Consider the following 25779-nt stretch of genomic DNA (forward strand, 5'->3'; position numbering starts at 1 on the left):
TTTGTGCCTGCCCCTCCCACCAGTCCCTATGGGGCTTCTTTAAATCCCTAGTTTTAGGACTTCCATTCAGCTAGGTTTCAGGTGATTCTGAATGCTCATTGTTTTGTAGTTTAGTTGAAATTTCAATGTGTACAAAATTATTCTTTTTTTATAATAACTAGAATTTTTCCAAAAACTTTTAAATATTTTATTTATTTATTTGTAGAGGGAGGGGAAGGGAGGGAGAAAGAGAGAAACAACAATGCCAGAGAGAAACATCTATTGGATTGCCTCTCATATGCGCCCCGAACAGGGACCAAACAACCCAGGCATGTGGTTCAGGGAAGGCAGAAATTTCGGCAACCCAGGCATATGCCCTGACCAGGAATGGAACCAATGACCTTTCGGTTTGTGAGATGATGTCCAACCCACTGAGCCACACTGGTCAGGGGCAAAAATTTTTGAGAGAAGTTATAAAAAACATAAATAAATAGAAAGACATACCATGTTCATAGCTGGAAGACTTAATATTGTTAAGATATAGATACCACCCAACAAAGCAAGCTACAGGTTAAGTGCAAATCTTATCAAAATCCCAAAGGTGTTTTTTGCACAAATCAGAAAACCCATTTTAAAATTCATTTGAAGCATTACAGTGGTATTCTTAGAGTTCCTGTGCCCCTGCCAGCGCTGCCCGGATGGCCTCCCAGAGCCGCAACCCAGCCGCAGCTAGCGACGCCCTGCTTGTAAAGGAGCCAAGCCCAGCAGGGGTGCTGCCCCAGGGTAGGGGTGGGAGAGCCATGGACAAGATGTTACAGCAGGAGCTGATGGCACTCGTGATCTCTGGCAACAAAGAAATTTCTGCCTTCCCTGAATCAAACAACCTTTTCAGGTATAAGCTCACCCTAGAGCTCCCCAGTGGCTTCCCATACAATGTGCCAATAGTGATATTCCTCACGTCCTGCTACCGCCCCAACATGGACACCCAGAATAACATCCGCCCGGACATCCTGCAGAACCAGTTGTTCGCCCTGTATGATGTCAGGACCCTCCTGCTCTCCATCCGGAGCTTGCCAGGAGAGCCCACTGTGGATTGCCCCTTGAGCGCACATGCTGCCGAGCTCTGGGAAAACCCCATCGCCTTTGAGAAATACATGCAAGAAACTACGGGAAACAGGTCTCCAGCCGAGAACCCGGACCCAGGCTGTCCAGCCCCTCTCCTTGTGCTGTCTTATTTTTCCTTAGATGGTCTGTCCTCACCTTGATTTCTTTATATGACTCTGTATCTTCAGTTGTGGTGTCATATTTGTTTTGTTTATGTTTTTTAAATCAAGTCTCTGGTTGAACCCCTGTGATGAATATATTAAATAAGTGTAAATAAAATAAAATAAAATTCATATGAAACCTCAAAGGACACCAAATAGGCAAAATAATCTTTGAAGAACATGTTGGAGGCCTTACACTTCTTGATGTCAAAACTTACTACAAAGCCCCAGTAATCAAAACAGTGTGGTACTGGCACAAAGACAGACCTATAGGCCAGTGGAACAGAACAGAGAATCCATTTACTGACCCAACCAGACAACTTGGAACAGCATCTACACCCTAGAGCCCACTGAAGTTGTTCATACTAGCCAATCCTAAGCTTGATACCTTGCCTTGCCTATTCCTTCCCATGAAAGACACAATAATGTCTTTTCCCCCATGCTTTTCCCTTACCCCCTCTGCCTCCTGACTGACCCTGGTGTTTCCCTATGTGGCCTTGGATGTCATGGCATAGTGCTCCTGTTGGGAACTGTAAATAAAACACTATGTTCAATGGCAATTATCTCCTGATTTGTTGGCCTCACCACACTTAAATGATAATAAAATCTACATTTTAAAACAAAGGGAGAGGCTGGAGGGAGTGGTGTGGGAGAGCAAGTGAGGAAAAAAGTGGGGAAGGAAGAGAAGAAAGGGGAAGTAAACAGAGTACATCCTTGTCACTCTTTGCATTTGTCATCTTCTTCCTCTTTCTTCCCTCCACCTTGGTCTCCCCATTATGTCCCCTCCCCTCCCTTTTCTTTGGGTTGTATCTAATCACAGTCAATGAGTGATCTTTGAGCCTGAATAATGAGGTCTCCCACATGCATGAAAGACAAGAGAAAGTTTCCCCTTAAGGGCAGGAGAAGTTACAGGTTAGGGAACTTGATGGAAAGGGCAGTTATTCACAGAAGATGGTCTGAGAAATCTGCACCCCATGTCTAGGTTCATCTACCACCCCAGGCATGAGTGGAGGGGGTCTGCCCTTGAGGCAGGTGGCTGAGCCCAGAGAGGTGTCCTGGTGCCTCAGCGAAGTCTGCACATTTCTTTACTCCTCTAGAACAGATGTTTGGAAGATGGTGGAGACCTCTGGGCAGACTGCAAATCTTTACTGTGGGAAAGTGTAAGGGCATTTTGGCTGGAACAGAGCTAAGACTTAGGTATGCTTGTATATGGCTTTTGGCCACACTGCCCCTAGAAGTCCTCTGAGTCCTCAAATCAAAGGCTCCTAACTCTTTGAGACTACTGCACAGCTCAGCCACTCTTCTTGGTTTTCCCTACCCAAGGGAAGCCTCACAGTGCAGGAAGGAGGGAGGAGCAAGCCTTCCATTAGGGTACAGTCACTCAGCGGTTCCGCCATATCCATCCATCCCTGTGGGGTGGATGGTTCAAAGCCCCAGGGATGGATGGATATGGCGGAACCGCTGAGAAAACTCACCAGGAGTGGAAGGATTCTGTCAGAGGGGCCCATGTGAGCCCAGAGGAGTGGTAAAGCAGGCCCAATGGTTGGCTTCAGGTCCAGCAGGACACTGTTTTTGATTCCGTGGATTCAGCACCACCCCCCATTCCTAAGTGTTCTGGGACAGAGCACAGAGGAAAGAGCTCTCACACAAAATAATTTGTAGGGATGGTCATAAGGAATCAAAGGTGTTTTTACACACCTAACACCAAAGCAGAAGAATTACACGTGGCAACTCTGATTTATGTGCAGAACATTCTATTCATTATACATCCTCCCTCCCGAGCTCATGGTGCCTATTGGCATTAGGTTGGGACATCACAAGAAAAACCAGGTATATATATGGAGATTTTTGGATTTTTCTGTAATTGTGACTCACCATTGTTCTTCTTTCTTTCTTTCCTTCCTTCCTCTTCCTTGATTTCTTCCTTCCCCCTTCCTTCCTTCCTTCCCCCTTCTTCTTCTTCCACATTCTCTTTCTCCTTCCTCCCTATCTCCCCCCCCCTTTCATACTCTTTGCCCTTTCCTTTCTCTCTCTTTCTTTTTCTAACCAAACATTCACTGCCTATTCATGGTGTTCCTAGTTCTTTTCTAGGCTTTGGGGAGCACAGACATAAGTATGTGGCAGAAGCCTGTGTCTTTTTCTCTTCCAACTATGAGCCCCTGAGGGACTTGTTTGTGAATGAACACTTACAATTCAATGTGGTTAACATTGTGGTAGGGAGATTTACAAAGCCCTAAGGAGCCCAGAGGAGGAAACACCTAACAGAGTGCTGCTGTACTTGAGCCTTGAAAGGATGAGTAGGAATTAAGCAGATGGAAAAAGTGCCAGACACTGGGGATCAGGGCACCCCTTGGAAAGGGCACAGCATTTAGTGGAGGCCTGCCAGAGTCTGAGATCTGGGGGGAACCACAGCAGTGGAAAAGCAGGTGTAGCTCCCCAGTGTCTCATTTAAATCCCACATATGGCACCCTGTTCAGTGGTCTCAGCAGCCAGTGTGGAATGAGTCTCAGAATGGTGGCCTCACTGCTCTTATAGTTCCAGTCCTGTCATCTGTCACAAAAACATTGTCCTTTCATCAACACAATACTTGTGCTACTCGGGAAGCCACATCCCCATCCCAACATCTGGGTTCTGGGTCTTGAAATCTTGTTGTGAAGTCACTGGTGCACTCTCTTTTCACATGCATGTCACTGCTGGGCATAAGGATTGTCCACTTATGTCTCTTTAGGGGGCTTCTGTGAGCGGTCTGACTACTGACTAACTGCCATAGGGAGGTGGTACTCACAGTGTGGTCTCCGGGCCAGTGCTCTCCATGAGCACTTGTCACAGGTCTGCAATGAGTTAAGTACAGAAACTTTGTTAGTGTTGAGGAACTTCACACAAATTTAGCATGGCTGTGACACCCAGGCACATGAGCATCTCCATTTTTTTTATTGTGCTTTACAAAAGTATCAGTTCATGAGGGCTTGGAAATTTTACTAAAAGCAAAACAAAACAAGCCCTTTACCACAGGTGGTGGGACTGGTCTAGCAGGCAATCGCAGTTCAGGACCGTGGACAGCACCGCTGCGTCTGGAACCTGCCTCTGCCCCAACTCTGGCAAGTGCCCTGGAGAAAAAGAACCAGCTCTCAAATCCCATAGATGCTTATTACCCCTTTTCTTACCTGATCTTTCTAAAGCGTTTGACTTCTGTGAATATCTGCATCTGTCATTTTGTTTAAAGACCATTCCCACTGAAGAATTAAAAATGTTCTCTGGGATTATAAAAACGTACACCACCAAAACAAGGAGACAATTCCTGGTAGCTAAAATGTGTTATTAATACTAAAACTGTATTGAGATTGCTCCTTTGTTTTTCAGTGAGTTCTTAGAGGGCATACACAGGTCTTATTCATTTTCACGTCCAACATGTTTCATAAGGCCTGGCCCACAGTTCATACCTGCCACTTATCAGTTGGGTGGCCTTGGGCAAGTTATTACTCAACTTCTGTTTGCTGCTGTTTCCTCAGTTGTGAAGTTGGGGTCTACCTTATAGAGTTATTATATTACTAATACACTTAATACACTTAAAAGTGCTTAGAACAGTGCCTGGCACAGAAGAATAAAGAGTATTATCATTATCATTATCATCATCACTAAACGTTGCTGAATAAACCAATGAGCATCTATTACCTCCAGGCACTAGAAGGTGGAGGACCTTGTCCTGCCAGCTGGGTAGGGCCACAGCTTTATATTGACACATTGGAGTCTACACTGCTCCACCCAGGGCACTGTGAGCTTCGGAACTCTTGAGATGTGCTTTTCCTGGGCTCCCATCTTGTCATGTTGGCCCCACTATGCCACCTCTTTCAGTTGTGCACCCACTTTCCTCTTCCTGTTGCACTCCTGACACCTTCTTGCACCCTCAAGCTCACCCACAAGTTCTTCTCTTGGATCTACTGCAGAGGGAAGGGTAAAGGGCCCCACCTGTGCAAGCAGACCTGGCATGTCCTGCCCCTCTGTGATCAGCACCTCCTCCCTCTGCTGCCGATGGAGACAGGGTCCAGGCTCTTGGCAGTCACAAACAAAAAACTGGACTGACCACACAGATGTTAAGCAAAGCAAGTGGGAAATTTATTAAGGAAAGTACACTTCCCAAGACATGGGAGTGGGCCATCTCTGGCCAGGGAATGGCTCCCTTCTATGGAAGTTACAGGCTTTATAACAGGGGTGTCAAACTCATTTTCACTGGGGGCCAAAATAATTTTAGGACTGTATAAATAGAACTACTCCTTAATTATTAAGGACTTGAAATTACATTTGGCCCTTTGAAGGCAACCACAAGGCTGACGTGGCCCCCAGTGAGAATGAGTTTGACACCCCTGCTTTATAAGATTATAACTTAAGCTTCAATACATGCGATTTCCCACAATCCTCCTTGATTGCCCACTGCAGGGGAGGAAACCACAATGATTATAAATGAGGCAAAGATGCAGTCAAGGGAAGCTCTGGTACGTGGGAATCGGGATGCTGACTGAAGACGGCTGCAGTGTCTCAGGTTTCCTCTTCTACCTCCTGCCTCAGCTCCACGTTCTCACAACCTTTCTGCCCCTAGTCCCTTCACTGGCCTACTGGCTGCAAGGCAATCCTAGGTCCCTCTGTCTAAATTGTTGTCTCCAGTACTCAGGGAGACTTTAACCAACCTTCAGGCATGGGTCAAATCTACTCCTTCCAGGAAAGCCTCAACATTTCTCCCTTCCCTTCTGGACTAGTATGTCAGCCTCTAACACCCACAGGGCTTTTCTGCAGTTCTCATTCTGTCTCACCATGCCACACCTGCGACCCCTCGCCCCACCCTAGCTCCTTGAGGTTCAGGTCCAGGTCATAAACTCCCCATGTCCACCTCCTGCAGCACCCATCTCAGGCAGCTGCCCTGCCTCTTACAGGAAGGCACAAAGCCCCTTCCCCTCTCTGATGATCAGTTTACTCCATCAGCAAAATGGAGCTAACAGAACCCACAGTTTAAGCAAGGTGGGCAGGAAAGCTCACCCAGTCTTTTTAGTTGAATTTAATGGAGTGACATTGGTTAATAACATTATATAGGTTTCAGGGGTACTCCCCTGGGACACTCTTGAGGGATGGTCGCAAGCATCGGGGGCACTGCTCACTTGGGGGTCTAGCCACGCTTGCCCTCTGAAAGTGTGAGACTTAACTGAAGGCTGTGGAGGGGAAAGGGGACCCCTGGAGAGTAGTCTCTGAGCAGAGAATGTGCCCTTGGGTCCACTCCCCTCACCTGAAGCTTGGAAGGGGCACGTGTGCTCTACTCTCTGTTCAGGGCAAGCAGAGCGACTCAGATGGGCACGTTCTATCCCACAAAACTTGTGGTCTGACAGAAATGAGGCAGGACACTGAACATGACGTCAGGGTGACACGTGCGTCTGAGGGGAGGGGCACGGCTCAGGGCAGCCTGGCAGAAGTCCTGGCCTAGCCTGCACAGCCACAGAAGGTTGCTGTCTAACATGGAGACTCGTGATAGGAGTTAGCCAGGGGAAGAATGTTCTGGCCAGAGGGAATAGTGCACACGGAAGTCCTAAAGTAAGAAAAGGATATGGCAATTTTGGGAAACTAAAAGAAGGCCACTGTATCAAAATCCAAACTCTGAATTATTATTTATCTAGGACTTGCCTCTTGTCCAGTGATTAACTCCAGAATAATGACCACCCTTTTCAGAGGGACCCATGGGGATGGGACCTTATTCTGACACTGCAGTGGAGAAGCAAGTCACAAAAGAGCAACAGAAGCCATGGGGTGATGCAGACCCTGGTCCACGGGGTCTGTGTGTTGTGGTTGTGACAAACAAATTCACACAGACTGCACAAGTCCTGTGGAGAAAAGGGACCGCATGACCACTCTCTGAGTGAGAGAGGGCCCTGAACCTTGCCTTGACAGGCTTTTATTGCTTTTTCTGGGCACATTACATCAAGGATGGTCCTCATTTACTATTCACAGGTTCACTTTAGGTGGTTACCTTTTACAGAAAACAAAGGAGAGATGTTGCTAATTATATCACAGAAGAAGGATATTTGCAAATGCAAAGGGAAAAGTGGTTGAACTGGTTACACTTGTCCTTGAGAGGTTTAGCATTGATTTTAGGAAGTTACTTTAAAGATACGCAGTAAACATTTGCTGTCTCAATTCAGGGTAAGGGAGAGCTGCTTTTTTTAGCAAAAGCAAGCCTCATAGCAGCCCAGGTACAATGCAGGCCTGGTTCCCCATGGGAAAGTTGATCTGTGGGCCTGGCTCCTGTGTGCCAGACCTCACTCCCCACTGGCCTTTCCGAGTGGGGGCTGGGCTACATTCCCACGCCATGTGGAATGGTCCCCTATAACGGGAGAGCTACACACACCCAGTGGGGGAGGGCTTCCCATCCATTTTCACATGGGTCCACGTCATTATGGAGAAAATGCCAGATAGTGGGGCCAATCTAAACCTGACTAGTCCCACTCAGTTCTTGGCATTCTGTTCTCTGCCACGGTTCCTATTCTATAGGTAGAGGAAAGACCCTACACAGAAAGCTAAGCCTAACTGCCTCTGTCTCAAGAGCAGGCAATATGGATCAGGAGAGTAGGTTCTTGCAGCTGTTGTAACAAAATACCACAAACTTGGTACATCCAAAAAACAAGTTTATTCTCACAGTTCTGGAGGCCAGAAATGCAAAAGCAAGGTGTCGGCAGGGCCACTCAACTTCCGAAGGCTCTGGGAGAGAGCCCTTCCTTCCTCTGCAGCTCCGGGCGGCTCTGGGCATTCCCTGGTTTGTGTCTACATCACTCCAATTTTTGCCTCTGTCTTCACCTTTTATGTCTCTGTCTTCTCTTACATGTTTTATAAGGACACTTGTCATTTGGATTTAGGAATCCACCCAGGTAATCCAGGAAGATCTCCTCTCCAAGTCCCAAAATTAGCTATATTGGCAAAGACCCTTTACCCAAATAAAGTCTGGGGGTCTGGGGGTAGGACGTGAACGTAGCTTTTGGGGGGAGGTGCCATTCAACCCACAACAGAGAGGAAAAAGTGCCTACATGGCAGGGTACCAAGTGACCTCACTAGGGTAAACAGAGCCCTCAGAATTCAGGGTCCGGTGAGATCCAGATGGATGGGAGGGGAAGGGAAAAGGGATGTTAACGAAGTCTTTGTAAAGGAGATGGTATTTGAGTGAATGTTGCAGGATGGGGCGGGGGTTGAATATGGAGAATGAGAGAAATGGAATCTACAGAAATGCAAATGTCAAAGGACTTCAATACAATTCGAACCCCCTTAATTATGTGACATGGTGAGATAGAGACTTTGAAGAAGAGAGGAATCAGGGAAAACAAGCTGTGTGTGAACGGGGTGAAGCCAGGAGGGAGGGCAGATCGACAGTGGTTGGACATGAACACACTTACACTAGAAGCTGCGCAGCTAAAGGCTGACTGTGCTCACAGGCTGCAGACGGGAACCAGCAGTACATTTTGTTTGTTCTGCACAGTGTTCAAAATTTTTCAATTAGTTGCTAACAGTAACAGTGCCACAGTTTCTGTAGTGTAAATTTTAGGAAGTATTGGATAGGCAAATTGATGGAAGAAGCTTGAAGCTGTTTTGCAACACTTCGCATAAACGGGAAAAAAATGGCAGCTGTGCATATGGTGGGGGGGTAGGATGATGATTATAAGGAAGGACTGAGGCTCTCTCTGGAGAACACTGTCTTAGGTGACCACTCACGAATGAAAGAGCCTTTGTGGAAGTCCCAGTTTCCAGAGAAGTTCCAGCAAATGGAAAAAATCTGTTGTGACACATCAAAGAGGGTAAGAGGAACAGTCTGACTTTTTCACCTGCATCATCTGTCCCCCAAGGCAACACAGCTCAGTGCTGAAAATCATCTTATCTGGTGATTTCTCCGGAGGGAGAAAGTGAGAGCATGTGAATGAGCACTTGGCCTCCCCAGCAGGGCAGGACTCTGCCAAAGAAGCCTGTTTCTCTCTTGCTCTGTCCAGAGTCCTGAGCCATGTGAGCTGCATGACTGGGGTGTGGGAAGAGGCTGGGAGAGTGGCAGATAGGACTGTCAGAAGGCACTAGAGGGATATGGATCCTACTAACTGTATCACAAACTGCACAAGCTGCTGGGGACACATTGCCTGTGGATCCCCTCAAATGGCCCACAGGCACTGCCAGTGCTATGTGTGTTCACCTCTCACACCCCACCCCCTGTGTGAGCTCCTGATGGTGGCAAAAGAAAGCTTTAGCAGAAAGCTAGTGAGCCTTTGCAGAAAACTGACCTAAACCTGCCAGCCAGGGAGAGACCACACACTTGAGCTTTAGCTCCTTCCTTGGAAAAGCAAAAGGGAGGCTATCAGCGTCTGGCCTGGTGCACTGCAAGATTCAGAGAAGGCATACAAGTGTACAAATTCTACTGCAAGATGGAGCAAGGAGTCTGGAGCAGACATATCCAGAGAAGCTCTGAGAGAGCCTCAGAACCCCCAGCTGGGCTGATAAAAGGTAATTTCCTCCCAAAATCAAAGAGTAAAGCCTGGAGGAGGTGACTGATATTTCAAATGTGAGGACAACAACACAAAACTTCAAGGAACAGACTTCCAGTCAAGATGGTGGCATAGGTAAATGCAGCTCACCTCTGAACAACCACAGCAAAATTACAGCTGAACTACAGAACTAATATCACTCAGGACCATCAGAAAATTGAGCTGTATGGAAGTCCAACAACTAAGGAATTTTAAAAGCCACATTAATCCAGATGGATAGGAAGGGAGAAGGGGTGGAGATGCAGAGACACGAACAGGCTGGTCCCACACCCACAGAAGGTGGATATAATATGAAGGGATATCTCAGGAGTGAGGGATCCCAGCCCCATGCCAAAACCCCAGCCCAGAGTTCCAGTGCCAGGAAGATAAGTCTGCATCACTTCTGGCTGTAAAAACCAGTAGGAGTTCCATTAGCAGAAGAAACTGAGGGATTCCAAGGCATTTCCTCTTGGAGGGCCCCACACATGCCCTTACTCAGACTCACTTCCTCTGGGCTCCAGCACTAGGGCAGTACCTTGAAGGGTACCAGTAGCATACGGGGAAGAACTGAAGTGTCTGGCATGAGGGTGACAGTTGGGGGACAGCTTCCTCCCAGACAGAACTGCAGACAGCATCCTCCCAGACAGAACTGCAGACAGCAGCCATTGTACCTTTTCTGAGCCCTCCCCCACACAGAGCCACAATGCAGTGGAACCATACCTGAGTTTCCATCAACCTGGCTCACATGGGTAGCCCCACCCTGATGATTACCTAAGGCTCCGCCCCATCCAACATATGAGCTCACCCAAGCTCATAACAGTGGCTTTTCCATATAAGATGCTGGGTTAGGCGCAGGCTTCAGCCCTTCCTAATCCACTCAAACAAGGAACAGCTGTGCCAGCCCATACCTCTCACTGGGGAGCCCCAGACCCAGCACTAGCAGCAGCCATCTGCAGATCACTTTACAGCTTACACCAAGGGGCCCAGACAGACCACAGGTGGTGGCTGACCTTGGCCTGCACCACTTGGGAAACCCCAGAGCCTGTGCACCCAGTGGTCAGTTACAGACTATGCTGGAACCTTACCCAACCACCTCCAAAGACGCGGAGAGAGGTAGTTGCTGGCGAGTGATAACAGCCAGTGTTAACAGCTGTCTGGTGTAAGTAAATCCTTCCCATTGACCTGCTCACAGCAATAAACACCCAACTACAAGAGGAGGGAGTAGTCAGCCCACATGGAAGATGCACCTCGAGTGCCCAGCTTGGGAGGTAGGAGAGGCTGTGCCACTGGACTCTACAGGACACCTACTACATTAGGTCACACTATCAAAACACAGAGTCAAAGTAGATCTACCTAATACATAGAAACAAACACAGGGAGGCTGCCAAAATGAGGTGACAAAGAAATATGACCTAAAAGGAAGAACACATCAAAACTCTAGAAAAACAACCAAACAAAATGGGGATAAGCAACCTATCAGATGCAGAGTTCAAAACACTGGTATTAAGGATACCCAAGGAACTCAAGGGGTACTACAACAGCATAAAATAATCCAATTAGAAATGAAGGAGACACTAACTGAAATAAAGAACTATTTACAGGGAATCAACAGTGGAGAGTATGAAGCCAAGAATCTAACCAGTGATTTGGAATAGAATGAAACAAAAGACATCCAATCAGTACTGCAAGAAGAAACATGAATCAAAAAAATCAGTGATAGTGTAAGGAGCCTACGGGACAATTTCAAGTGTTCCAACATTTGTTTCATATATAAGTGCCAGAAGGAGAAGAGAGCAAGAAATTGGAAATCTATTTGAAAAACTAATAAAAGAAAATTTCCTGAGTTGAGACCAGTAAAGGCTGGACAGGTTCACAGGATTTGGGCAGACAGAATATTCACTGAACCATTGGGATGTCTGACATGCCTTTGTTCAAGAGTGGGCGATCCACACATGCTGCAAGTTGTGTGTCCCTGAGTGTGTCACTGCACGTCACCTAGTGGGGAGCCCCTACCTCTTAAATACTGGAATACAGACAAAGCCGGCAGGGTGCCAGCAGATCTCATGCAACAGAGCTTCATATTATGCATGCGAGCCCACTCAAGGCCATGCGAATAGTTTATTGGACCCAGGCTCAGGGCTGTGAGAACACTACTTATCATGCCCAACTTCAAGGTATGGGAAACTGCTTCCCTTAGTTGCCCAGACATCTGGGTGAGGAAGACAGACTGCTTCCATTTACCCTATGCTCCCCTAATTTGGTAAAGGAAATAGACATACAAGTTTAGGAAGCACAGAGAATCCCAAACAAGATGGGTACGAAGAGGACCACACCAACACACATCATAATTAAAATGCCAAAGGTTAAAGATATAGAGAGAAACTTATTTTTTATAGAATTTTTAAAAGATTTTATTTATTTATTTTTAGAGAGAGAGAGGAAGGGAGGGAGAGAGGGAGAGAAACATCAATGTGTGGTTGCCTCTTACACACCCCATACTGGGGACCTGCCCCACAACCCAGGCATGTGCCCTGACTGGGAATCAAACCAGCAACCCTTTGGTTCTTAGCTGGCACTCAATCCACTGAGCCACACCAGCCAAGGTGATTAAAGAGAGAATCTTAAAAGCAGCAAGATAAAGCAGATAATTACCTACAGAAGAGTTCCCAAAAGACTGTCAGCTAATTTCTCAAAAGAAATTTTTCAGGCTAGAAGGAATTATCAGGGACCTACAACCTAAATTACCCTATCCAGCAAAGCTATCATTTAGAATCAAAGGGCAAATAAAGTGCTTCCTAGACAAGATAAAGCTAAAGAAGTTCATCATCACCAAACCATTATCATATGAAATATTAAAGGTACTTATTTAAGAAGATCAAAACTAAAATTAAAAATAAAATAAAAACTTTTAAAAAGGATTTGACAAAATTCAATATCTTTTCATGAGAATGATGCTCAATAAATTAGGTATAAAAGGAACATACCCCAACATAATAAAAGGTATATAGGACAAGCCCACAGTTAACATCATACTCAACAGTGAAAGGTGAAAAGCTTTTTCTCTAGGATCAGTAACAAGACATGGGTGCCTCCCTCACCACTTCTATCTAACAGAGCACTGAAAATCTTAGCCAGAGCAATTAGGCAAGAAAAAGAAATAAGTCATCTAACTTGGAAAGGAAGAAGTAAAACTGTCTTTGTTTGCAGATGATATTACCTTACATATAGAAAATGCTAAAGACTACACACACAACACACAAAAAAACCCTGTTATAACTAATTTATAAGTAATCTCAGTAAAGTTGCAGAATACAAAGTCCACATGCAAAAATCAGTTGCATTTCTATACACTAACAATGAAATACCTAAAAAAGAAATAAAGAAAATAATTCCATTCCATGATAATATCAAAAACAAATACTTGAGAATAAATTTAACCAAGGAGGTGAATGATCTGTGTGATGAAAACTATAAGACTTTAGCCCTGACTGGTGTGGCTTGGTGGGCAAAAGGTTGCCAGTTCAATTTCTGGTCAGGACACATGCCTAGGTTGCAGGCCAGGTCTCCAGTTTGTGTTGTGCAAGAGGCAACTGATCAATGTACCTCTTGCACATTGATGTTTTTCTCCTTCTTTCTCTCTCTCCCTTCCTCTCTATAAAAATAAGTAAATAAATTCTTAGGAAAAAAGAAAACTATAAGACTTTGATGAAAGAAATTAAAAAAGACACAAATGGAAAAATATTCCAAGTTCATGGGTCAGAATAATTAATCTTGGTAAAATATTCATACTACTTAAAACTTCTTTAGATTCAATGCAATGTGTATCAAAATTCCAATGACATTTTTCACAGAAAAAGAAAAAAAAATCCTAAAATTCATATGGAACCACAAAAGACCCTAAATAACAAAGCAAACCTGAGAAAGAACAAAGCTGGAGGCATCACACTGTCTGATTTTTAACTATACTGCAAAGTTATAATAATTAAAACAGTATGGTACTGGCATAGACATGCAAGCCAATGGAACATAAGTGAGAGCCCAGATATAAACCCCCACATATACAGTCAACTAGGATTTGACAAGAGACACAAAAATACTCAATAGGAAAAGAACAATGTCTTCAATATATGGTGATGGGAAGACCGGAAAATCACAAGCAGAAGAATGAAATTAGATCCTTATCTCACCTACTCACAAAAATTAACTTGAAATAGATTAAAAACTTAAACATAAGACTAAAAAAGGTAAAACTCCTAGAAGAAAATATAAGGGAAAATCTCCTTGATACTGGTCATGGTAATAATTTTGGGGATGTGACAACAAAAGCAAATATAAATAAGTGGGACTACATTGAACTAAAAATCTGCACAGCAAAAGAAACAATCAACAAAATGCAAAGGCAACCTATAGAACAGCAAAAATATTTGCAAACCATGTATCTGATAAGGGTTAAATATGCAAACTATGTAAGGAACTCATACAGCTCAACAGCAGAAACACAAACTGAGTGAGGAAGGCCAGTTGAGAGCCCAGACAGGCTGAACACTAGGCCTCTTGTGCCTAATAGGCAAGTTGTAAATACAAAGAAAAAGTTCTTGAAGGAAATTAAAAATGCTACTCCAGTGAACACACAAACAACAAGAAAGTGAAACAGAGTTTCAGTATGAGATGATGAAACAGGTCTAGAGATTGATGGTGGTATCAGTTGTACAACAATATGAATGTATTAAATGACACTTAATGTAATTAAGAGGGTAAATTTTACATTATGTATATTTTACCACAGTAAAATGACATTCTCTGTCATAATATTATATAGTTAAATGAAACTATAAACATATATTTCATTTTTAAACAAGTTATGGAAACAGTGGTAACTTAATTCATAAAATCAATCAGGAAATTTAGAAAGTTTAAATCATGAGAAATTTCACTGTGGTCTTGTACAAACCAAACTACTGTGTTGACATTACTTTATACTGTAAACTACTTTTTAAAGACTCTCAATCATGCAAAAAACTCTTTTATCTTGGAATTAAAGCTTATTCTTATTTTGTAACAAAGGTTACTATGTATACATACTTTGAAGTGACCACACACATTAAAAAACAAGTGAAATAATTTGTTCTTTATTTGTTTTAGACATCTTTTACCAGTTATTTGCGTGTTTTTTTTAAATCCTTGCCCGAGGACATTTTTTCATTGTATTTTTCAAGATTTTATTTATTTTTAGAGAGAGAAGAAGGGGGTGAGAAAGAGAGGGACAGAAACATCTATGTGAGAGAGAAATACTGATTGGTAGCTTCTCTTACACTCCCCAGTCAGAGACTGAACCCACAACCCAGGTATGTGTCCTGCCGTGGGATTGAATCGGTGATGTCTTAGTTTGTGGGACAACACCCAACCAACTGAGCCACACCAGGCAGGGCTCATTGCTTTTGAGAGTGGGGGGAAGGAGGGGAGGGAGGGAGGGAGGAGGGGGATGAGAGAGAAAGAGAAAAAAAAAAACATTGATATAAAAGAGAAAAATTGATTGGTTGCCTTCTCATACATACCCCAACCAGGGATTGAACCTGAAACCTAGGTATGTGCTCTGACCGGGAATTGAACCCATGACCTCTTGGCCTATGGAACAACGCTCCAACTATCTGAGCCACACCAGCCAAGGCTACTAGTTATTTGGGTTAAATATTCCTAACATGTGAACATAACAAGTGAGTGTTCTAGTGTTTGGGTATTTTTTAGTAATTTATCTTTAAATTCCCCGAGAGATAGGAAGAGAAAAAGTGAGAAGCATTTGGCTTTAGACCTGTATGAAGTTGTCATTGTAAAAACCTCCCTACGTTTCTACTGCAAGGAGAGAGAAAAAAGTCTAGACCTAGGAAATCAGAAGAAGCAACATCACAGCCAGTTTAGGCAGTAACTTGGGCCCTTGGCAATCTTGCCAAGCCATAAAATTACAAAACCAGCACTTATTAATGCTGAGGGATGGAAATGAAGGAGTGTGATGCTTCCCGCATTAAAGAAAAGTCTCTTTTTCAGGAAGCATGATCTCTTCATGGAGGGTTCGTTGCTTTTTGTTCTAAGTGAGCAATCTTTTCAAGGTTAGAAGCTCCCCAAAACGGCCTCTGCAATTCCAAATTGTCACTGGTGAGACTGTACCAGTCAGAGAGCTAGGTGTGCAAGTTGGTGGTGTTACAGTTGGAAAACATGCTGCAGTTAAGTGTTTGACCAGGAAGAGGCACGGTTTTAAAAGGACCATGAACCTGAATGGTTCATCAAGATGATGCATGTGTTATTTCTCTGGAGCTTGACCAATCATCACCCATCAAAGCCAGACACAAACTCCTAACTCTGGGCAGACTAAACTTAACAAAATAGCCTCAGGCACCCAAGGACATGATTGAGGGAGAAATCCTTATAAGGATTTGAAATAGCAACTGAAGATAAAGCATGTCCAAAGAACAAAGGGGCCAAGGTTCCAGACAAGATGGAGGTATAAGTAGAAATGCTTCACTTCCTCGCACAAGGAAAAGGAGGATAACAACCAATTTAAAAACCAAGAACAACCAGAACTGCCAGAAAATCATTTGCATGGAAGTCCAACAACCAAGGAGTTAAAGAAACATTCATCTGGACTGGTGCACCAAGACAAAGAAATATGGCCCAAATGAAAGAGCAGTTCAAAACCCCAGAAAAAGAGCTAGGTAACAAGGAGCTAGACAACCTATCAGATGCAGAGTTCAAAGCAGTGGTAATCAGGATGCTCACAGAAATGATTGAGCTCTGTCACAAAAAGAAGGAAGAAATGAAGACTACACAAAATGAAATAAAGGACAATTACAGGGAACCAACAGTGAAGGGAAAGAAACTGGGACTTGAGTCAACAATTTGGAACAAAAGGAAGAAATAAATATCCAAGTGGAACAGAATGAAGAAACAAGAATTCAAAACAATGAGGAGAGGCTTAGGAACCTCTGGGACAACTTTAAATATTCCAACATCTGAATCATAGGGGCACCAGAAGGAGAAGAGGAAGAGCAAGAAACTGAAAACTTATTTGAACAAATAATGAAGGAAAACTTCCCCAGTCTGGAGAAGAAAATAGACTTCCAGGAAATCCAGGAAGCTCAGAGAGTCCCAAAGAAATTGGACCCAAGGAAACACACACCTAGGCACATCATTAAAGATTAAAGATAATCTCACCCAAGATTAGAGATAAGGAGAGAATCTTAAAAGCAGCAACAGAAAAGGAAAGAGCTACCTACAAAGAAGTTCCCATAAGACTGTCAGCTAGTTTCTCAAAAGAAACCTTACAGGCAAGAAGGGGCTGGAAAGTATTCGAAGTCATGGAAGGCAAGGACCTACCTCCCAGATTAAGATTACTCCATCCAGCAAAGCTATCATTTAGAATGGAAGGGCAGGTAAAGTGCTTCCCAGATAAGGTCAACTTAAAGGAGTCCACCATCACCAAGCCCTTATTATATGAAATGTTAAAGGGACTTATCTAAGAAATAGAAGGTCAAAATCTGTGAATAGTAAAATGACAAAAAAACTCACAACTATCAACAATTTAACCTAAAAAAAAAAACTAAGCAGACAACTAGAACAGTAACAGAATCACAGAAATGGAGATCACATGGAGGTTATCAGTGGGGAGGGGGAGGGGAAGAATGGGGGGAAGGTAGAAGGAATAAGAAGTATAATTAGTTGGCATAAAATATAGACAGGGGGAGGGTAAGAATAGTATGGGAAATAGAGAAGCCAAAGAACTTGTATGTACAACAAGGGCCATGGAATGCTGGAGGGTAGTGGGGTGCAGGGCAGAGAGGGGAGAAAGAGGAGAAAGAAATTGGGACAACTGTAACAGCATAATCAGTAAAACATAGTTTAAAATGTTAAAAAAAAAGGGAAAGAAAAAAATCCATGTGTCAGTGGACCTGCATGGTCAAACCCATTTGCACAAGGGTCAGCTGTATACCTTTCTCCTATGAATCTGTCCTAAGTGAATTTAGTTCTCAGATGCATCAGAAGACACTAAGAAACAGAGGTCAAGTTTTGCCTCCCTATGGTGCAAAGGTCTCCATTTGCATCTCGAAAGCCTGAGAGACACTGCTTTTACCCTCATTGTCTAGGACTAGGCAATGAGACTGAGACCCAGAGAAAACAAGGACTTCTCAAGGTCATGCAGCCATTAAGCGGCAGAGCTGAGATTGCAACCTAACTGTGACTCCCAAATCTTCCAACTGCCATGCGCAGGAGTGAGTCACTGATGGCTTCAAAGAAAAGCCCCTCGGACTGGCCCACAAATGAGCAGCACAAGTTTATCAGACCCAAGAGCAGGGGCGGAGAGAATGTTGAGGATGTCAGAGTTGTAAGATGGGGCTGAAACCCAGGCTTCAAGAAAGAGACAGGTGAGGGAAGAGGCTGCTGCAGGCCCTCAATACCAGGCCTGGTAACCTGAAACTTATCCTGCAGGTAGGAGCCTCCTGGGTTGTCCTCAGCGGGGGTGACAGGGTAGGACTGGGTGTTTCAGACAATGTGGGACAGCATGGAGGCTCGATGGGAACAGCAGTCCTCAGCGTCCCCATGCTTCAGAGTCACATGGGCTGCTTGTAAGACACCTGGACCACCACCCCCGCAGAGTGGGATTCAGCGAGTCTGGAGAGAGGCCCAGCGATCTGCATTTCAACAAGTTTTCCAAGTGATTCTGATTCAGGTGGTCACTTAAAGAAACACCAGGAAAGAAAATAATTTCTCAGTGGCTGCCAGAGATAAATGATGAGTCCTAAACTCCAGTGGTGGCAAAGAAAATGAATGGACAGAGCCTGCCAACGGTGGCAGGATGATGTTTTCCTGATGTTCTCCTTTGTTCTTTTTTCTTCTGGTAACTCACCTCCCTCCCCCTTTCAAGTAGCTAGTTCATTCTATGCTCACTGCCCCTCATGGTGGGAGGTGACAGGGCAGACAGCAAAATAAGGAGTCATTCTGGGTTGATGCGTTGGACTTGTTTCACACAACACAGGAATCGGGGAGGTCGCAGATGAATTCGGACTGGCCATGATTTCGTAACTGTGGAAGCCGAGGGATGGCTGCCAGGGGATGCATTATGGAATTCTACCCACATTGGTCTATTTTCAGAAGTTTTATTAAGAAAATATGTTTTAAGTATTTCTGTATTTTGTTTCAAAAAGACTTAGGGAAAAGGAGAGAAATCTCAGACATAGATGCAAGAAACTTCACAAGCAAGAGGATGGGGAGAGCTGGTCCAGGATTCAGCAAGGCGGGAGAAAGTAGCTCACCTGATCGGCGGATTTGGGGGAGCATGGTACATGCTCTGCTCAGCTCTGGCTTTCTTCCTCCTAGAATTTGCCCTCCTGCAAGGGGTACATTCACTGCCCCTGCAAGGGGACCAACCCAGTGGAGCTGCCACGACAGGGGTACAGGGGAATCTGCCGAACTCGAGGGCTCAGTTATCCATAAGCCCACACTGAGCAAGGGCTTGGAGGTGGCCTTGTCAGTGATAAGGCAATAATCTGGCCTTCACCTGCCTCCCCTATGCTCCATTTTCCAGCATGTTCAGAACCTTAGTCAGGAAGACAGCGCCACCTATTGGAGGTCCTCCAGAAACCCCAAAACATGGGCTTCAGGAGGTCTAGTGGAAAGGAAGAGGAGGAGGATGGAGGGAAGTGATAGGAACAGAGAGGCTCTGAGGAAGGAGCAAAGAATCCAGGAGGGAGGGGAATGCTGCCCTAGGGAGCAGTAAAACCTGGTGTGGAGATGTCTCTGAGACTCGTCTGGGCACAAGGACCTTAAGAAATGGCAGAAAGATCCCCACAGGCCAGGGTAGCCTGAGGTGGGAAGAGAGCTGCCGTCTCCAGCAGAGAGTGAGTGAGGACAGCCAGGTCTCTCCAGCAACTGGTGGGGACCAACGGCATCTCCATGAGCGCCTGTGTGCACAGATGACCTTAGGAACGCTATCCTCCAACACATGCACACTCACACACTCACACCAAAGTACTACATGAAGCTCTGGGCCTTAACTATAACCCCAGGGAGGGGGTAAAACCCTCAATTAGTAGAGATTAGGTTTCTGCCACTCCAGCTGAATGGGAGCTCAAAATAGAAATTAAGTTGAGTTACAGAAAGCTTTAATTATATTCCTTACACAGGTGAATTTATGAACAGAGACTCCTTGCTGGAGTAAATATTTTGAAGGCAGAATCACAAGACTTGGAGGTCACGTGCGTGTGGGGGTGAGGAGGAGCAGGAAGTCTCTCCTCCCTTTGAGAGATTTGTTTCCCACCCTCCCCAGCCAAGTTCAAATTCTTTAACACTGCCAAGTTTTCACCCCTTCTCCTGATGGTCTTCCCTCATGGCCCTGTGACATGGGTTCAGTTGTTCTTGCCCAGTTACTTAACCATTAGGGGAAGCCCTGGCTGGTGTGGTTCAGTGGATTGAGTGCTGGTCTGTGAACTAAAGGGTTGCTGGTTCAATTCCCAGTCAGAGCTCATGCCTGGGTTACAGGCAGGTCCTCAGTAGGGGGTGCAAGAAAGGCAACTACACACTGATGTTTCTCTCTTTCTCCTTCCCTTCCCCTTTCTAAATAAAATAAATAAAATCTTTTTAAATAATAATAACAACTAGGAGCAATTACCAGTCACTCTAGGAAAGCAATTTACTTTACTAGAATTTTCTATTTGCATCCTAGAAAACAGCTGTTAAATTTGCACAGTTCAGAGTACTATACAATGGTTAGGGTAACAACTAGGTCCATAGGGCCTGGAGAGGTCAAGGCCAAGCCCAACACGCTTCATCCACAGAGTGCCTCACGTGGACCTCCCTGTTTCATTCCTCCCCATACCCAGGCCCCATTGCCCTCACGGGTGGCCCAACTCTCGCCCTGGGAGTTAGGATCTTTCACACTGGACCCCAGGTCTCCTCCTCTCCAGCATCATTTCATGTCCTCTAAACTCCCCTCTCCCCAGGAGGTGGGGAAAGTCTGCCTCATGCCCTCCTGCCCGAAGGTGCAAGGCCATTCTCAAGTTTAGAGAGGGTGGAAGATTGAGAGGGGGACAGAAGTGGTTGCCTCTCTCAGAAAGTGTTAAGAAAGTCCTTAGTTAGGCTGAGGCCCAACTTCAGGACTCAAAGAACCCTGGATCTGCCTTCCTCTGGTGGAACCAATTCTTCCCAGAGGCTGGCCTAGACAAGGGTGGTGCGCTGGGAGGGGCTCGCCCACTGAATGGGAGCTGTCTGCAGCTCACCTGTGTGTGTGGCCCATAGGTGCCCACATCACCCGTGTGAATGGGAAACTATGCTAAAACGGTTATTTAGCTCACATTGCCCTTATAATTTCCCCTTTCTTCCTCTCCACTCAAACAACTGCAGGCATAGCTCGAAGCTGGATAGTACTGTGGGTTTGGTTCCAGACCCCTGAAATAAAGCAAATCATCTTTCTGCTGGCGGTGGGTGCTGTCTGCAGTTTGTAAACCCCAACACCTGTGAGGCCCAAGACCATCAAGCACAGTAAAACTAGGGGTACTTGTAGTTAGTTGTGTACCTCTGGCCTTGGGGTAGCAGTGGAACACGAATCACAGGGTAGAAAGTAGAAGAACTGGCAAGCCACCATGGATTTTGTGTTCCAAGCCCAGCCCTCACAGACCTGAGAGTTAAGGCCAGTGGCCTTCAAATGCTTGACTGCATGCCCTGTAAAATCAATTTAAAAAACTACATGCCCTCTTATGCAGCTACATAAATTAGTGCCCAGAGATCGGGGAAGAGGGCACACATGCACAGAGAAAGGGCCATTAAAAAAAAAACTGTAGCGCCCAGTGCAAAATGGAAGTGTAGGCCCCTTGCTCGAACATGACTAAGAACTTCAAGAAGGCAGCAGCCGCCTTCATGCCAAGCTCAGAGCCCTTCTGAGCACAGGGCCATGTGGCTGTGCAGGCTGCAGGCACCTGCAGAAGCCAGCCCTGCTCCCACACACTTTTAAGTTAACATGTAAAAATATGTGAATTCGAACAGTTGCAAAAGATGCAATTTCAATATATTGTACATTGTATTCTTGCTTTAAAAATGTTTTTCCAGTTCTCAGAACAACATACTGAGCTAATGCAACGTGTGAGAAGTGTCTACCATGCCTGCTCACCTTGCCATGCCTCTCCCATGGGAAAACAAGCCGAGGTGCTTCCACACAATGGCGTCCTACTCAGCAGTGACAGCAGCGGACATACACAGGACGTGGATGAATCTCAAAATACATACGCTGAGGGAAAGAAGTCCAGCCAAACAGAGTACATACTGTACGGAAATGCAAATATTCACAGAGACAGACAGCAGGTCAGTGGTTGCCTGGGGAGAGGGGAAGGAGTGGGAGGGAAGGATTAGAGTCAAGTAGAGCCACATGGCTGAATTCTCACCAACAGGATGGGAGTGTAAACGATGTACAGTCATTTCTGGGTATTGCTCATAAAAACACCCCACGCAACCCTCAGTCTGTCTTCTGTCCCATCCTCCAGCAGAACAGAGAGAACCTAGATGAGAGAAGAGCCACAGGACAGAAGGGACTGGGTCCCTGGGTGACGGCATGCAGCACAGCCCCCTCCAACTGACATTGGATTGTGACATGAACAAGGACGGGACTATCATGGTATTGAACCTGACGTGTTGGGACGGTTTGTTACCGCAGTTGGTCAACCCTGACTAATACACAGTCTGAAGTAATGTCCCTGCCAGAGAGAGCTGGCTGGTCTCCTCAAAGTCAGGTTTTGCTTGGGGCTCAGGCTGGTTCCCAGAGGCTCAAAAGCTCGACTCAGCTCTGACAGTGGAGAGGCCAGCTGAGGGAGAAGGGAGCAGTCTGTTCTGCTGGGCTCGCGCTCTCCTAAACCGTGGAGCAAGCCCTGAAGTGTCTGGGGAAGGAGACCAAGAGCCACAGGAGCCGTGGTGCCTGGCAGACTTTAAGAGGTTCCTCTGAATAAGGCCCACTCTGAAGCCATTCTGGTCAGGCTAGTCACATTCGTCTTCCTCAAAACTTCCTGTCACTAAGCCTTCAGTCTATATCCTTCAAGTCTCTGACCAACAGACTAATTCGTTATCCCACACCCAAGAATTGGTGTGTCCTTATTTCAGAGCCTCTGGGTGCAGGTCCCTTTGCTAGGCCCCTCTGGCGATCTCAGAGGAAGGCTGGGACATCCCAGCAATCCACCTCCAGTCGGAGCCACCTGCAAACTGGGTTTTGGATTTTTCTTCCTGTATCAACTCATCATAAACAACTCTCCACGAGACCGTGAACATAAGCACATTACAAGGGAGAAATGTAAACCACTTGCTCAGGCAACCGACTTCACCTGCAGGGCTTGCTTGGACCCAGGCCACATATGTCATTTCCCTTTGATGATGGAGTGCTGCGGGCCACCCCTGACAGTGTGGCCAGGCCGATCAGGTAACACGGGGGCTCAGATCGCAGGGTCATCTGGTGTGCCACGGCCAGCGCGCCATGGTCAGGCATCTGGTTTCACCAGACACCTGGAGCAAGCCAGGAGCTGTTTCTCAAGAGGAGAATAGCAATTTGTGGAAGGAGATCATAACTTTGTTTCAAAAATCCAATGTCTGGGTATAAAAGCCAAAGGCAGAACTACCTTATTTTTCGGATAATAAGACACACACCCCAAATTTGGGAGGAAATGGGGGTGTGTCTTATAGTCTGAATGTAGCTTACCTGGCTCACTATTGGGGGGCAGCCTATGTTATCTATGTTATTAAATATTTTACCACATTTCTTGCTTCCAAATTGTTTTTCCTGTTTTCCTCCTATAAAACCTAGGTGTGTCTTACAGTCTGAAAAATCCGATACTTATTCTGATCCAGCTCAATCCAGCGAGAAAACCACCCCTCCTTGTACAGGCCCCCCTAAAGTTGACAGCCTTCAAGTGACCCAGTAACGGGGGGTGAAAATAATGGACCTTAATATGGTACATTTCACCACCCAAGTCTAAAAGAAGCCCACCAAGTTTTGTATTTCTTTCTTAGTAGTAGGAAATGTGGTGTGTGCAGCAGCTGGTCCTTCATTCTGCAGGGAATCACCCAACGAACCCCAGACCCCTAGAAAGTTCACTGAATAAATGAGCCCCTGTGTATGTGGAGCTATATTATCTGCTCTCTGGCACATACAGCAAGCTTGCCAAGTCACCCAAGGGATCTGCTACTTCTTGTTCTCAAGGTCCATCAGGATGGTGTCAACAGTGTCACAGTAGATTAGCCTGACATTCACTGCAATGGTGATAGGGCTAAATAAATAAATAAATAAATAAATTTTAAAAAATCCTGTAAATGAAGTCTGTCCAGAGAGTGACATACTCCTGAACCAAGACAGTAAAGGTTATTGCTGCCCCTGCCAGAGAACACGAACTACTGCTGAGGTCTGGTACAAAAAAAAAAACCTGGACTAACCCTACACTGTCTGTCAGAAGCCAACAACTGTGCTGACAGCTCCCAGGACGACCACCCTGTGCAAGGGCCTGCAAGGGTCTCCCACCGCTCTGTCACTGTTCGAGGCCATCTATCTTCTTTCGTCGGTATGGGAATGAATAAAGAAAACGTGGTATGTACATATGCATTTATACATAAAGGAATACATATAAAGTATATTTATAAATACTAGAAATATATAAAAACACATAAAAGAGTAACATTCAGCCTTTAAAAAGGAGGCAATCCTGCAGTTTGCCACAACGTGGATGAAACTGGAGGACATTCTGTGACGTGAAATAAGCCAGTCACAAAAAGACAAATATCACATGATCTCACTTATATGTAGAATTTAAAAAAAAAAAAAAAGCTAAACTCCCAGTAACAGAGATTAGAACAGTGGTTACCAGAGACTAAACTGTGGAGAAAATGAGAAGACTCCGTAAAAAGTAGAATGGTGGTTGACTGACATGGGCTTGGGAAAAGCAGAAAATGGGGAGTTATTAACGAGTACAGAATGTCAGTTTTCCAAGAGGAAGAGTTCTGGAGATGTATGGTGGTGATGGTTGCACGGATTTAATATCACCCAACTGTATACTAAAAACGGTTACGATAGTAAGTTTTGTTCTGCGTATTTTACAACCAAATTAAGTACATGTAAAAAATACCAACTATATATAGTGCAAACTACCCTCTTTCAAGTCTTCTATTGCCACACTAATCCCTGTGCTGAGATGAAGTATTAATGTTTACATATGTTCTTGGCAGCCAAGGAGAGCTCCAGGGCCTTCCATTAGCCTTTCCTCTCAAAATTGCCCTTGCTCAAGTTGTTTTAGGCCAATGTCAAGATTCTGCCCCTGTTGATGACGTCAGGGGCAACTCGACACTACCCGTCAAATGGTTTCCTGCTAGCACTGGCCGTGGCTTGAGACAGACTGCATTCAAAACCTTTTAAAATTGTGTACCGTGCGCATGCGTTCTACAGTCAAAAAGGAAAAGGGGAGAAATCTCACTTTTAACAGTTAAATACAAAATTATTCATTTTTTCCATGTTCCATTGTGTACTACTCAGAAGTCCACGTGCTCCAATTATCCGCTCTTACCACACTGGTTGTAGTTAAGTGTCCACTTTCCTCAAGAGAGCTGGAGAGGACACAGGGCTGAGTCCCGTGTCCCAAGCACCGAAAACGGGACTCCCGGTGGGCCGTATATTGCAAATAAAAGCCTGGGCGCAAACTTCGTCCCTTTCAGCTCAGGCTGTACACGGGCCCGTCAGGCTGGATGATGCTGAGCAACCATTTTGCCTTTTGTAGCCTCGATTTTCTCCACCACAAAATGGGAACGATCGTATTGATACATGCCATTCCGTGTGAGCGCGAGAAGTCAGGCGATGGGTGTCAAAGTACCGTGGCACTACAGAGAATAACTCATTCACTCATCCATTTAAGTGATTAAGCAACCAGGGCTGTGCAGCGCAGTTACTACAGCGGACACTCTCTCCCTGCGGGACCTGGAGGGCACCTCCTCCCCACGTT

The 25779-nt window shown here is 45.3% G+C and overlaps 1 long non-coding RNA gene and 1 pseudogene across 1 annotated transcript; one reads left to right on the plus strand and one right to left on the minus strand.

The window, feature by feature from the left end:
- The first annotated feature begins 677 nt into the window (after positions 1–677).
- Positions 678–4001, plus strand: LOC123813023 (annotated as a pseudogene).
- A 164-nt stretch (positions 4002–4165) lies between these two features.
- Positions 4166–25778, minus strand: LOC123811426. Its single transcript, XR_006784386.1, has 3 exons — positions 25348–25778; positions 21927–22129; positions 4166–4351 (listed from the first exon to the last, which is right to left on the minus strand). It is a non-coding gene; the product is annotated as an uncharacterized LOC123811426 (long non-coding RNA).
- Between the last annotated feature and the right edge of the window lies 1 nt (position 25779).

This window comes from Phyllostomus hastatus, unplaced genomic scaffold (genome assembly GCF_019186645.2).
Source record: "Phyllostomus hastatus isolate PE091 unplaced genomic scaffold, TTU_PhHast_1.1 phas_contig_150, whole genome shotgun sequence".
Classification (NCBI taxonomy): Eukaryota; Metazoa; Chordata; class Mammalia; order Chiroptera; family Phyllostomidae; genus Phyllostomus; species Phyllostomus hastatus.